The 13,298-nt window shown below is 43.7% G+C and overlaps 1 long non-coding RNA gene across 1 annotated transcript; it reads right to left on the bottom strand.

Annotated features, from left to right (window-relative positions):
- Positions 1–804: 804 nt before the first annotated feature.
- On the bottom strand, positions 805–12,701 carry LOC120991539. The gene is made up of 4 exons (XR_005776714.1): positions 12,692–12,701; positions 7,657–7,659; positions 4,443–4,448; positions 805–911 (listed from the first exon to the last, which is right to left on the bottom strand). It is a non-coding gene; the product is annotated as an uncharacterized LOC120991539 (long non-coding RNA).
- Between the last annotated feature and the right edge of the window lie 597 nt (positions 12,702–13,298).

Here is a 13,298-nt window from a genome sequence, read left to right as displayed (position 1 = left end):
TAGACATGTTGGCTGCTAGACCAGTGGGTGGTCTAAGCCATTCAGTAGATGAATGAAATAATATCAGAAGCCATAACTCCGACCTCATGGCACCCACAGCCTCAGAACCCTAATAATTGTGTTCAGCCTGACATGGGCTTTGAGCAGAGTCTATGCACACCATACTGAACAGAACAGGAGGCATTTCTCAATATTCAGGATCTGGCCTTCTGGAAATCATAACTCAATCATATTTGGTGTCTGTATGACCAGGACGAAGCGACTCTGAATATGGGATCATACCTGTACCTGCAGTCCCTGTCATTGTCATGCCCTGCTCAGGCTATGTGCGGAGGTCTGCCAGATTAGCAGCACGTGTCTAGCCTTTTGTTTTGTTTTATTTTGGAGTCAAGCTAGATCCGCCTCCCTTCAGGTGCACTGGGTGGGGTCGTTGGTTTCAGTTCAAATCACACCCACTCCCAGTGTTCCCTGCGGGTTAAATCTTCTGTCTGGCTCTGTGTTTGCAAGGAAGGAAGGATTGGCTGTTCCTGCTCAAAAGATAAGTTGGTTTTTTGTTCTCTTGTGGTTTGCTGTCTAGGCTGTTAGAGAGACGGCTGCCCCTCATAGCGGAATCGCCATGATTCATATTGCCACCTCAGTCAGTCTTCTGGGAAGGTGGGGCAGAAACCTGAATAATATAAGATGTCCCAGAAGGCCGGACCGAAAGGAGGGAGGTTCCCTCACAGCCCACCCCTCAGCTGAGGGGGGATAAAAATAGGTGTTTGGGAACAGGTAATTGTCAGCCATTTTGGGAATCCACATAGTTTGGAGTGACTGCCCATATCTTCAGCTGTCCCCACAGCTGGAATATAACTGCTGCATCTCAGTAAGCCAATATTCTGTATTTTATCCCGTTTATTTTATCTGTTTCACTGCATTTCCTTTTGTATTGCACTGCACTATTGTGTATTAAATTTAAACATTAATAAGTCCCTTCCTTGTGGTCTTATAGAACTTGCTCTTTCAGAAGGAATAATGTTGCGAGTAGTGTTTCAGAGGATTTTAGGTCCCATATAGATAACCTGTGTTACTGTGTTAAATTTGGGTTGAGAAAATATCTGAGTATAGGCCCCTATTGACTTATAGTATAGGTGGTGGCAGCTATTGTGATAGAAAATATTGGGGTGTTAGAATCTAGGGGAGTAAGTTAGCATAATTCCGTCATCTAGAATAGGTGGGTGGGAATTTCTGTGGTAACTTGACGAGCTCACTAGTATAATTCACCCCCGTGACGTGGCCTATTGAGTAGGGATCGTGACAGTCAGCACCGTAGCACCGCCGCAGCTGTTTACGTTCCTCAGCATGGGCACGGCGACCATACGGTCATGTGAATGATCCCTTTTACTGAATCTTTTCCAATAAACTGTATATCAATCTGCTCAGCTCCTCCTGCTCTATTACATGCTCCCTGCAGATTGCATTGCAATTTCATGGTGACAGGTTCCCTTTAATAGAAGAATTCCCTCATTTAGTAAATCCCTCCATCCCCTGCAGGGCCCGCATGCATGTGCATTACAAGGATGGTGCATTGATTTAATTTCTTAATACATATTTCATTTTTTTATGCGTTTTCTGTGTCATTGTATAGAATAGCACAGTCAATTGCACTATTTCATACTGTCTTTTATGCATTATACTGACATACAGCAGACGGACTAAGGCCAAAAGGACACTCTTTTATCCTCCACCTGGCTAATGTAACCTTATGAACACGTTTAGCATTTATGTTGGGAGCTCTCCTGGCATACACACTAAAAGGACATCAAACATGTGATGTGTTCCTATCCTAGCCTTAGAGCGGTTTCCAGCAATAAAATGAATCAAGTCAATGTAGCCATACCAAATGTATAATCGAGTCCTAGGCAGGTTCAGTATAATGGAAGAGTCAAGCTGGAGTCAAAACAAGAATTTCACACTATTGGTTACTGACTCGGCTTTAACAAGTACTAAATGGCTCCATCAGAGGTAAAATGAACATACAGCCACCTTATTTTTGTAGCTTTAAGGCCCCTTTCAGACGAGTGAGTGTCACTCTCTGGACTCACAGCATGAGTATGCGGCAGTTCCCGGCCTGACCTCCCAGCACTGACGGGATTGCATAGCATTATATAGATTTATGATGCTATGTAACCCTTACAGTTCTGGAATGTATTGGATAACACTGACATAATGCTGTCAGTGTTATCCAATACATTCCAGAACTGTAAGGGTTACATAGCCTTATAAATCAATATAATGCTATGCGACCCTGGCATTACTGGGAGTTCAGGATGTTTGCTCTTTCTGACACACGCTGCAAGTCCGATGCGTGGGACTCGCTCGTGTGAAAGCGGCCTAAGTTGGCAACATATACAGGAAGTTAAGATTGTTATGTGCAACTTAATAGCAAGTAATTGTATTAGTTCTTTCTCAACCAGTGCCAGGTGAAATTGTACTAAACTGTAATATTACATCATGAGCAGAAACAAGATGATGAAGGTTTATTGCGGATGGAGTTCCAGTCTAAACCATTCCTATCATAGTACTTAGAAGAAAATGCATTAATCTTTAAGTCAATTTATAATCATTGGCTATTTAGATCATATTTTTTCTAGAACTCTAATGGTTAATACTATACACATATCTTCTCGTGTACAAATATCCCAAAAACTAACTTTGCTGCTAAATAATGCTTATAATGTGACTGTATAGAAGCAATACATCAGGTTTTTTTTGCATTGTCTTAACTCACCAGGGTGTAAATGGGTTTTAAGGTAATTTTTAATCTATATGCAAATGAGCTATTCTTGTAGCAGCTGTACAATGAATGGAAAAATGAAAAGCAACATTTGTTTAAAAAAGGCAAGGTGGATGATCATAATTAGCTTGTCACGGTTGGAGTCAACTTGTGATGGTTAAAAAGCAAAAAAAAAAAGTTTCCTTGAAGTTTGTTAAATGGTGTTTGGTTACAATGAATCACATCATATTGCTTTATGGTCTGTTTGCTAGCTTCATAATAAATCCTTTAAGCATCCTATACTAGGCAGACAGGCAAAGTGAAGATTAAGACAAAATTTCATACTAATGAAAAGTCGGGTAATTTGGTACAGGGAGAGGGTAGACATTTTTCTGTTTAAAAAATTAATTATTATCAAATCAGTCTTTAATCCATGAACCAATTAATGTGAACAATATGAACTGGTTAGCCAAAGAATAGAGCTAGCACACAGGGAATTTATCTGAGCATTAATCTTATAAGAAAATAGAAAATGCTAAGTTTTGGAAGACACAGAGTCCTCCTTCAGGCACTGAATACAGATAGGTTGAAGAATAGGCGTAACGGTTTATGACGAATGAACATCTTTGAGTACTATGTTGGCGGTGTGTCTTGAGTTGTTTAGAAAATGCTGGAAAGTTTACCATTGATCCCATTATTCAGTGAGCCACAGGAAGGCAGAGAAGATGGAAGTAGTTGTACTCATAGTACTCATACTAGCAGTCCTCTCTACAGCACTCCATGCAGTCATAGGAAGGGTGCACCTTTTCTTCCCCTCAGAGCACACCCTCATTTTGGGGCTTGGTGCAGATGAGTTTTGAGGTACAAGGCAGGGTCCCTGAGTGATGTGACAGCCATGTAGATGTTGGTGCTCACAATGATGAAGCTGGGTTTTATATGCTGCTCCTCAGTTACTTTTCTAATCCACAGCAGGAAAAGGAAACTTCCATGTTAATCTCTGGTCTTTGCTGCACACACATCCACAGCTCACATTAGACCATAGGCAATTGCCCCCCTAGGTTATTCCTTGCCACCCCGCTGATTCCCCTTTGAAATGCTGGCCGTCGCCACTAGTACAGCCAGGGCCGTCTTTACTATTATTGGCACATTATTGGGGGACATCTATGGGGGCACCTGTTACTGGCACATGATTGGGGGGCATCTAAGGGGGCACCTGTTACTGGCACACGATTGGAGGCATCTATGGGGCACCTGTTACTGACACATGATTGGGGGACATCTCTGGGGGCACTTGTTACTGGCACATGATTAAGGGGCATCTATGGGGGCACTTGTTATCGGCACATGATTGGGGGGCAGCTATGGGGGCACCTGTTACTGGCACATTATTAGGGGGCATCTATTGGGGCACTTGTTACTGGCCCATGATTGGGGGCATATATGGGGGCACTTGTTACTGGCACATGATTGGGGGCATCTATGTTGGCACTTGTTCCTGGCACTTGATTGGGGGGCATCTATGTTGGCACTTGTTACTGGCACATGATTGGTGGGCATCTATGGGGGCACTTGTTACTAGTACATGATTTGTGGGCATCTATGGAAGTACTTGTTACTGGCACATGATTGGGGGCATCTATGGGGGAACATGTTACTGGCACATGATTCGGGAGCATCTATGGGGCACTTGTTACTGACACATTATTGGGCTGCATCTATGTGAGCACATCTTATTGGCACATTATTGGGGGCACTATGAGGCCATCTATGGGGGCACTTCTTACTGGCACATTATTGGGGGCATCTACTGAGGCCACAAAGAAGGGGTACTTAATATGGGGGAAGGGGGGAGGAACACTATAGGGGCTTCTACTGAGGCCACAAAGAAGGGGTATTTTATATGGGGGGCTCTGTATAGGGGTATTTTATACTGCGGCACATTATGGTGGGTACTATGGGGAAGGGGAGAGAGGAGTACTATGGGTTCATCTATGGGGGCCACTAAGAAGGGGTATTTTATACTTGCAAATTTTGGGGGACACTGAGGGCATCTACTGGGGCACTATATATGGGGCATTTTATACTGGTACATTATGGGGGCACAAGGAAGAAGGGAGGAGAGGAGAACTATGGGGCATTTACTGGGGGCACTATATAGGGGTATTTTATACTGGCACATTATGGGGGCACTATGGGGACATTAGCCCAACTGGGGGCATTAAAAGGAGGTATTTTTTGCACTTGCACATTATAAGGAGAATTATTACTACTGGGGGGCATTATGATGGGCTTTATTACTACTGGGGGTCTATAGGGAACATGATTACTAGTATGGGCACTATGGGAGCATTATTACTTCTGGGGAACAGTGGGGACATGTTGGGGGCACTGTAGGAGCACTATTACTACCATGTGTGCTCTAGCAGAGAATTATTCCTATTGGTCGGACTTTTGGGAGCACTATTACTGTGGGGGCACCTTGGCACAGTATCAGCTTACCACAATTATTTTTGGGGACGTTATGTTTACACTATCAGTGTCAGGGGCACTATTTGCTGGGTGCAGTTAATTTAGGGCACTGTGTGCCAATAATTATTGAAGGGCACTATCTGCATGGTACTACTATTATCAGAGGGTTTATCTGTTTCTGCAGTATAGTATTGGGGAGCACAGCGGCACAGTATTGGGGGTGGTAGGATGATTTGTCCAGAAGATGGGAGGATGATGGAAAAGTAGCAAACTAAGATTTTGTTTGTCAAACTGCAGAGACGAGAAATGGCAGAAAAATGGTGGTCTGGTCTGAAGGTCTGAAAGGAGAAGATGAGGAAAGAGAACATCTACGTCAAAGAGCCGCCATTGTATGTAAGAGGTATGTGGCGCTGTATTACCCTGTATGTAGGGGGTGGATGGAGAGGCTAGTAGTACAGTTCTATCTGCACATTATAAAAAAAAATAAAGTAATCTGCAAAATACTATATATTTGTGTCAGAAGTTGTGCTTTTTTAATTTTTAGAATAATGATACAGCCATTTTATTTGATACTTTTGTGCTGATTCTTTTTTCCCCCTCTATATTAAGGGACACTATAGTCACCAGAACCACAACAGCTAAACGTAGTAGTTCTGGTGTCTATAGCATGTCTCTGCAAATGTTTTAATGTAAACACTTCCTTTTCAGAAAAAAAAGGCAGTATTTGCAGTACTGCCAAAGAACACCTCTAGTGGCCACTCATCATTATTATAGTTTACTACTCTACGAGTTGTGGGGATTTTTGTGAGTGTGTGTTGTGGAGGAGGGCGTGATTGCATACTAGGTTTTGTGGAAAGGCGGGATCCAGGGGGCCCAAGTAAATTCTTGCCCAGGGTCCAATCAATATTAAAGACGGCCCTGAGTACAGCGGCGATCTGTCAGTTTTGCCAAACTGAAAGTACTGCCCATGCTGCCCACGTGCTTCACTACGGGCTCCTCGGCAGTAGGCAGCCAAGTGAATCTTCCCCCGCCCAACTCAGCTGCTATTGGCTGGGAGGGAGAGGGCAGCAGTGACATTGGCTGCCTGTGTATTTCAGCCTAGCAGGGCCTGCAGAGGCAGAAAAGAATGCGGCTTGGGGATTTAACATCAGGAAACATCGTTGCGCTCCCCTCTCCCTGCCATCACGCCTACAGGAAGAAGGTACGAGGACAGAGCACATCAGAACTGTAGGTACCTTTTCTATCTGCGATGCACCCCTGACCAGCGCCCCCTGCGTTACATGCACCACTGACCAGTGCCCCCTGCGTTACATGCACCACTGACCAGCGCCCGCTGCGTTACATGCACCCCTGACCAGCGCCCCCTGCATTACATGCACCCCTGACTAGCGCACCTTGCGTTACACGCACCCCTGACCGCAGCACTCTGCGTTACACACCAGTATTAGTTGCACACACCAACAACACCCACAGGGTTATTTCACAAAAGGGTGAAGAGTTTGTAGAAGTCAGGAGAAGTGAACAATATAGGACAACATAGCTTAATTGAAAGAAATTCTCCAATTCAGCTCACGTTCCTATTCAGTTATGCTTTCCTAGATTGTTCCCTTCTCCAAACTCTTCACCCTCTTGTGAATAAACCTGTGAGCGTCTGTTCATTGGTCTTCTTTAGTGACATGTTTAACATATGGGATTATTTACACAGCCCTGGTGTTTGCTGAAACTGCTTTAAACTATAAAGAAAAGTTTTCAAGAGTGTTTCTCTCTTTCTCAGGTCTGAAGCAATACCGGGGAAGAAAGGAAAACTCTTGAAAGCTTGTCTTTTAAGTATTAGGATAGTACAATAAAAAGGTATCCCTGCATACCGCAATACTCTCCTATTTTGTAATCTAATTTTTATATACTTATTTCGTTTTTTTCAGTAGTATGATTAAGTGGGGAAAATTATTAGTGCAGCCCCCCCACACACATTTGGACTGTGGTATCTTATGTGAACCCCCTAGAAAGGAAAGGTTGGTGCCAAACCTGCCAAGAAACAGAAGCTATAAACTTACCACTCTCTCCATATTCAGCCTGTGGAACACACAGTGCATAGAATACAATGACACTAACACTTGCAGTGGGGACACTGCTATTGTACATTGTAAATGTATTCAATACCTGATCAATTGGCACTGTGGTAGGGCACCATTATTATATTTCAGCTGATAAGACATATAACACATCAATTTGTGTGTGCGTTTAGGGAAACCATTGACTGGTCCATTTTGCAGTGCCTCCACAGGAAGCCTACAGAAATTGACCAATGGTTACTGATATATCTTGTGTGATAAACTCAGTTACCTGTCTATAGTGTCACATTCATTAGAAATATCTACGGTATGAACAGGATATATTGCTGCCACTTGTGAAAGGTACCCCTTACCCAGGACTTGCTATTTAACCAAAAAAGACTGTATTAAAAGGTGGGGGTAAGGATATCATCGAAAGCACTTTACAAAGAGAAAAGGAATAGGTACGATTCAAATGAGAAGGTAAGTTTGATCTCTTTCATGAAGTATAAAGTTATATACTTTAGATAGCTGTGGAACCAAATGTTTGTTCATCTGACAGCATTCCCCTGTCACTCCACCACATAGACGTGTCGCTGTCATGTGGTTCGGAACTGCAGCATCTTGTTTCCCAATAGAAGTCAAAGGGGAACTAGATTTCTGAGATAGACCTGGCACTTTCAAAGTTATGGTGACTGCACCTGATTTACTTGCGGTTGACCACAAGTAAAACATGTCCAGCTGCTGACCGCATTGGCTGTACAGTTGATCATCTACTTCTGGTAAACATTTAACATAAATTACCACATGTAGAGATGAGCAAATCAGTTCGTAACGAACCAGGTTTATTACGAACTTCCCACAAACTCATCTGCCAGATGAACCAGAATTATTTTCGGTTCGCTTCAGACGAATCCAGTAAAACAGCATGTAGCGCCATTTTACTGCACATTGGTGGAAAAAGCATGAGGGAGGAAGAAGTAGAGTGCTCACATGGCCCTGAGAGGAAGTGGGGGGGGGGGAGGCTTGCCCTGATTGGCTCACAGATGAGCCAATCAGTGCTGGAGCAGGCAGGGAGGTGCCCTTGCAGAACAGCTAGAACGTCATTCTGTGTTGGGCTGTGAATGAGGGTGGAAAGGAAAGATCTTAGGGACAGTGTACAGTCACAATCAAGCTTCTATTCTAGCGGGATGAACATTGAATGGAAAGGGTAGAAAGAAGAAGAATTGTGTAGAATAAGGAAAGGAAGGGAAAGTTTTCAGCCAGGGAGTGAGAGGTGAGGAGCTCAGGCTTGGTATGCCTCCTTGCACAGCTGCAGCTGATGCAGAACCTCAAAATCGACTACCTGCAAGAACATTTCTATTTTTTTACATTATTTACAAAAAGGGGACCTAACCTGGGTAAAGGTGTTTATATACAAATATAACAATGCCAAAATTGGCCTAGATCTATCTTGACCCAGGTATAATGTGTTTATTAAAACGTCACTTTTAATTCAATATAATGATAAAACGGCTGAGAGCCATAACAAACAGTTAAACAAACGCAGCTGCATCCAGTGGGCAGGGAAGTGACTCCTAGCTCCGGTGCCGCATGTGTCTTGCTGTATGTGGCAATAAAGGAATATTCATATTTTCACGATGGTGAGTGACGCCCGCTTTCTTTCTACAAAGAAGATAATTGTCCTGGACTAATTTTTCTTTGGGCTTGTGCACCGCTGAGATCGTGGTATTGGAGGAGAACCGTGTGGGATCTGCAATTCTGGGTTAAAGTTAGAGAAGAGACGTGGATTGTGCCACTCAGAATTCTATTTAGAGTGTGCTAAGCAGCCCTATATACTGGCACAATATGGAGGGGCGCTATGGAGAAGAGGGGAAGCACTACGGGGGCTCTATATACTGGCACAATATGGAAGGGCACTATGGGGGCCCTATATACTGGCACAATATGGAGGGGCACTATGGGGGCCCTATATACTGGCACAATATGGAGGGGGCACTATGGAGAAGAGGGGAAGCACTATGGGGGCCCTATATACTGGTACAATATGGGGGGCACTATGGAGAAGAGGGGACGCATCTACTGGGGGCCCTATATACTGGCACAATATGGGGGGCACTATGGAGAAGAGGGGAAGCACAATGGGGGCTCTATATACCGGCACAATATGGAGGGGGCACTATGGAGAAGAGGGGAAGCGCTATGGGGGTCCAATATACTGGCACAATATGGAATGGCACTATGGAGAAGAGGGGATGCATCTACTGGGGGCCCTTATATACTGGCACTCATTATGGGGGGCTCTATGGAGAAGTGGGGGGTAAAGGAGCACTATGGGGTATTTACTGGGGGCCCTATTTACTGGCACGCATTATGGGGGGCACTATGGAGAAGTGGGGGAGAAGAGCACTATGGGGGCATTATATAGGGGCATTTAATACTGGCAACCATTTTGGTGCCACTATGGGGAAGGTGGAGAGGAGCATTATGAGGGCATCTATGTGGGGCAGTCTATAGGGGCATTTTATACTGGCACATTATGGAGGACACTATGGGGACAGGGGAGGAGCACTATGGGGCATCTTCTGGGGGCACTATATAGGAGTATTTTATACAGGGAGTGCAGAATTATTAGGCAAATGAGTATTTTGACCACATCATCCTCTTTATGCATGTTGTCTTACTCCAAGCTGTATAGGCTCGAAAGCCTACTACCAATTAAGCATATTAGGTGATGTGCATCTCTGTAATGAGAAGGGGTGTGGTCTAATGACATCAACACCCTATATTAGGTGTGCATAATTATTAGGCAACTTCCTTTCCTTTGGCAAAATGGGTCAAAAGAAGGACTTGACAGGCTCAGAAAAGTCAAAAATAGTGAGATATCTTGCAGAGGGATGCAGCACTCTTAAAATTGCAAAGCTTCTGAAGCGGGATCATCGAACAATCAAGCGTTTCATTCAAACTAGTCAACAGGGTCGCAAGAAGCGTGTGGAAAAACCAAGGTGCAAAATAACTGCCCATGAACTGAGAAAAGTCAAGCGTGCAGCTGCCAAGATGCCACTTGCCACCAGTTTGGCCATATTTCAGAGCTGCAACATCACTGGAGTGCCCAAAAGCACAAGGTGTGCAATACTCAGAGACTTGGCCAAGGTAAGAAAGGCTGAAAGACGACCACCACTGAACAAGACACACAAGCTGAAACGTCAAGACTGGGCCAAGAAATATCTCAAGACTGATTTTTCTAAGGTTTTATGGACTGATGAAATGAGAGTGAGTCTTGATGGGCCAGATGGATGGGCCCGTGGCTGGATTGGTAAAGTGCAGAGAGCTCCAGTCCGACTCAGACGCCAGCAAGGTGGAGGTGGAGTACTGGTTTGGGCTGGTATCATCAAAGATGAGCTTGTGGGGCCTTTTCGGGTTGAGGATGGAGTCAAGCTCAACTCCCAGTCCTACTGCCAGTTTCTGGAAGACACCTTCTTCAAGCAGTGGTACAGGAAGAAGTCTGCATCCTTCAAGAAAAACATGATTTTCATGCAGGACAATGCTCCATCACACGCGTCCAAGTACTCCACAGCGTGGCTGGCAAGAAAGGGTATAAAAGAAGAAAATCTAATGACATGGCCTCCTTGTTCACCTGATCTGAACCCCATTGAGAACCTGTGGTCCATCATCAAATGTGAGATTTACAAGGAGGGAAAACAGTACACCTCTCTGAACAGTGTCTGGGAGGCTGTGGTTGCTGCTGCATGCAATGTTGATGGTGAACAGATCAAAACACTGACAGAATCCATGGATGGCAGGCTTTTGAGTGTCCTTGCAAAGAAAGGTGGCTATATTGGTCACTGATTTGTTTTTGTTTTGTTTTTGAATGTCAGAAATGTATATTTGTGAATGTTGAGATGTTATATTGGTTTCACTGGTAAAAATAAATAATTGAAATGGGTATATATTAGTTTTTTGTTAAGTTGCCTAATAATTATGCACAGTAATAGTCACCTGCACACACAGATATCCCCCTAAAATAGCTAAAACTAAAAACAAACTAAAAACTACTTCCAAAAATATTCAGCTTTGATATTAATGAGTTTTTTGGGTTCATTGAGAACATGGTTGTTGTTCAATAATAAAATTAATCCTCAAAAATACAACTTGCCTAATAATTCTGCACTCCCTGTACTGTCACAAACTATAGGGGCACTATGGGCACCTAAGCTCAACTGGGGGCACTAAGTGTTTTTTTCTAGTGGCACACAGTACGGGTCATTGGAACACATGAGGGCATTCTGGGGATATTGGCTCTACTGGGGGCACTAAGATGTTTTGTGTTTTTTTTGTCTTTTTTTACTGACACACAACGGGGCATTTTTTGCACTGGCGCACACTATAAATAGAATTATTACTACCAGAGGCATTATGGTGGGCTTTATTACAACTGGGGGACTATGGGAGCATTATTACCGTACTTCTGGGACACAATTACTGTTGGGGGCACTGTAGGAGCACTATTACTACTAAGTGCACTCTCATCACTATTGTTGGGATTTTTGGGAGCACTATTACTAAGGGGGCACCCTGGCACAGTATCAGCTTAGCACAATTGTTTTTGGGGGACATTATGGTAACACTGTTAGGCTGAGTTCACACTTGCGTTGCGGGAAAAGGTGCGGGTGCGTTGTGAAAATTTTGGGGTGGAAACAAAGTGTTTTAACTGTTTGTTATGGCTCTCAGCCGTTTTATCATTATATTGAATTAAAAGTGATGTTTTAATAAACGCTTTATACCTGGGTCAAGTATTTGTTTACATTCTAACAGAAATTGTTTCCCCCCCCCCCCCCTCAATTGTTTGTGGTGTGGGGAATAAGTTCCACACAACTGTTCAACATGTGTTTTACCATCTAGGGGATAGATGGCATTTAAAATGTCAGTGAAAGCACCTAAAATAATAGTCCAAAATCTAGGACAGAGCATCTCCAGACAGTAAATTTTTTTTTTTTTTTAAGGAAAATAGCAATATACATGCACAATGTGTGTTTTACAATACAGAGGACAACGTTTTAAATCTCTGAGTGAAAACACGTGAAATACTAGTCTAAAATCTGTGTCAGGTCATCTGCAGACAGATACATTTTGTTTTGTTTTGCGAAATATAACAATACGTTTGTTTCACAGTCCACAGGGTAGCGTTTTAAATCTCTAAGTGAAAATCCTGCCCTGAGCCTTTTTCAGAATCTGCATATTTAAATGCACATAAATCATTAGGACCAATCTGTTAGTGATGCCGATAATGCATTATTTCCAAAGTAAATTGTCAGTAGCAGTGCCTTCAGTGTGTTTGTGGAAAGGGAAGGACATTTTATTGTGCCTCTCTAGTTCCAGAAAACAGATTTGCAAACTGTTCCACACTTTGTGTGACTATGTAAATTAGGCCAAAAAATGTCTGGAATACGGACTGGTTCTGCAAGAGGAAAATAAGCTGTGGGCAGTCAAACACAAACACAGGCACCACAGCTCTATTAAAACACATGAAGCAGCATCACCCATCCCGTGGGCAAACAGAGGTGGCCGTCAGCTTTAGGTCTTTAGGTCTTTCTTGTCAAAGCCAGGCTGCCTCCATGGGCAGTATTGCGTCTTTCACTTCATCACCCTCACTTTCTGTCTCTCCCGCTCAGGATCCTCCTCTGCACAATCGTCAGCTATCGATAACAAAATGTGTGGCTACGAAACGACTTTACATGCCTAGCAATCTGCTGGTGAGCAAGCTTAATTGCCACCTGGCATTATTTCTTCCAAAGAGCCATGCCTGCATTGTACTCTCACGTGGCAGAGAACGTGGGCCGCTCCTTGCAATTATCGCTGTGCGGCATTTTGCATGCCACTGTGGTCACCTGGAGAAGCTGTTCCAGGCAGGGACAGTACATGTCTTTCACGGCCCACTAGGTCAATATTTTTTGTGGCAGTGGTGGGGCAGCACCCCCAAGGCTAGTTGCTTTTGACCCCCCTCACGATTGTGTTGGCTTGGC

This window comes from Bufo bufo, chromosome 2, assembly GCF_905171765.1.
Source record: "Bufo bufo chromosome 2, aBufBuf1.1, whole genome shotgun sequence".
NCBI lineage: Eukaryota > Metazoa > Chordata > Amphibia > Anura > Bufonidae > Bufo > Bufo bufo.
This window is presented reverse-complemented; position numbering and strand designations above follow the sequence as displayed.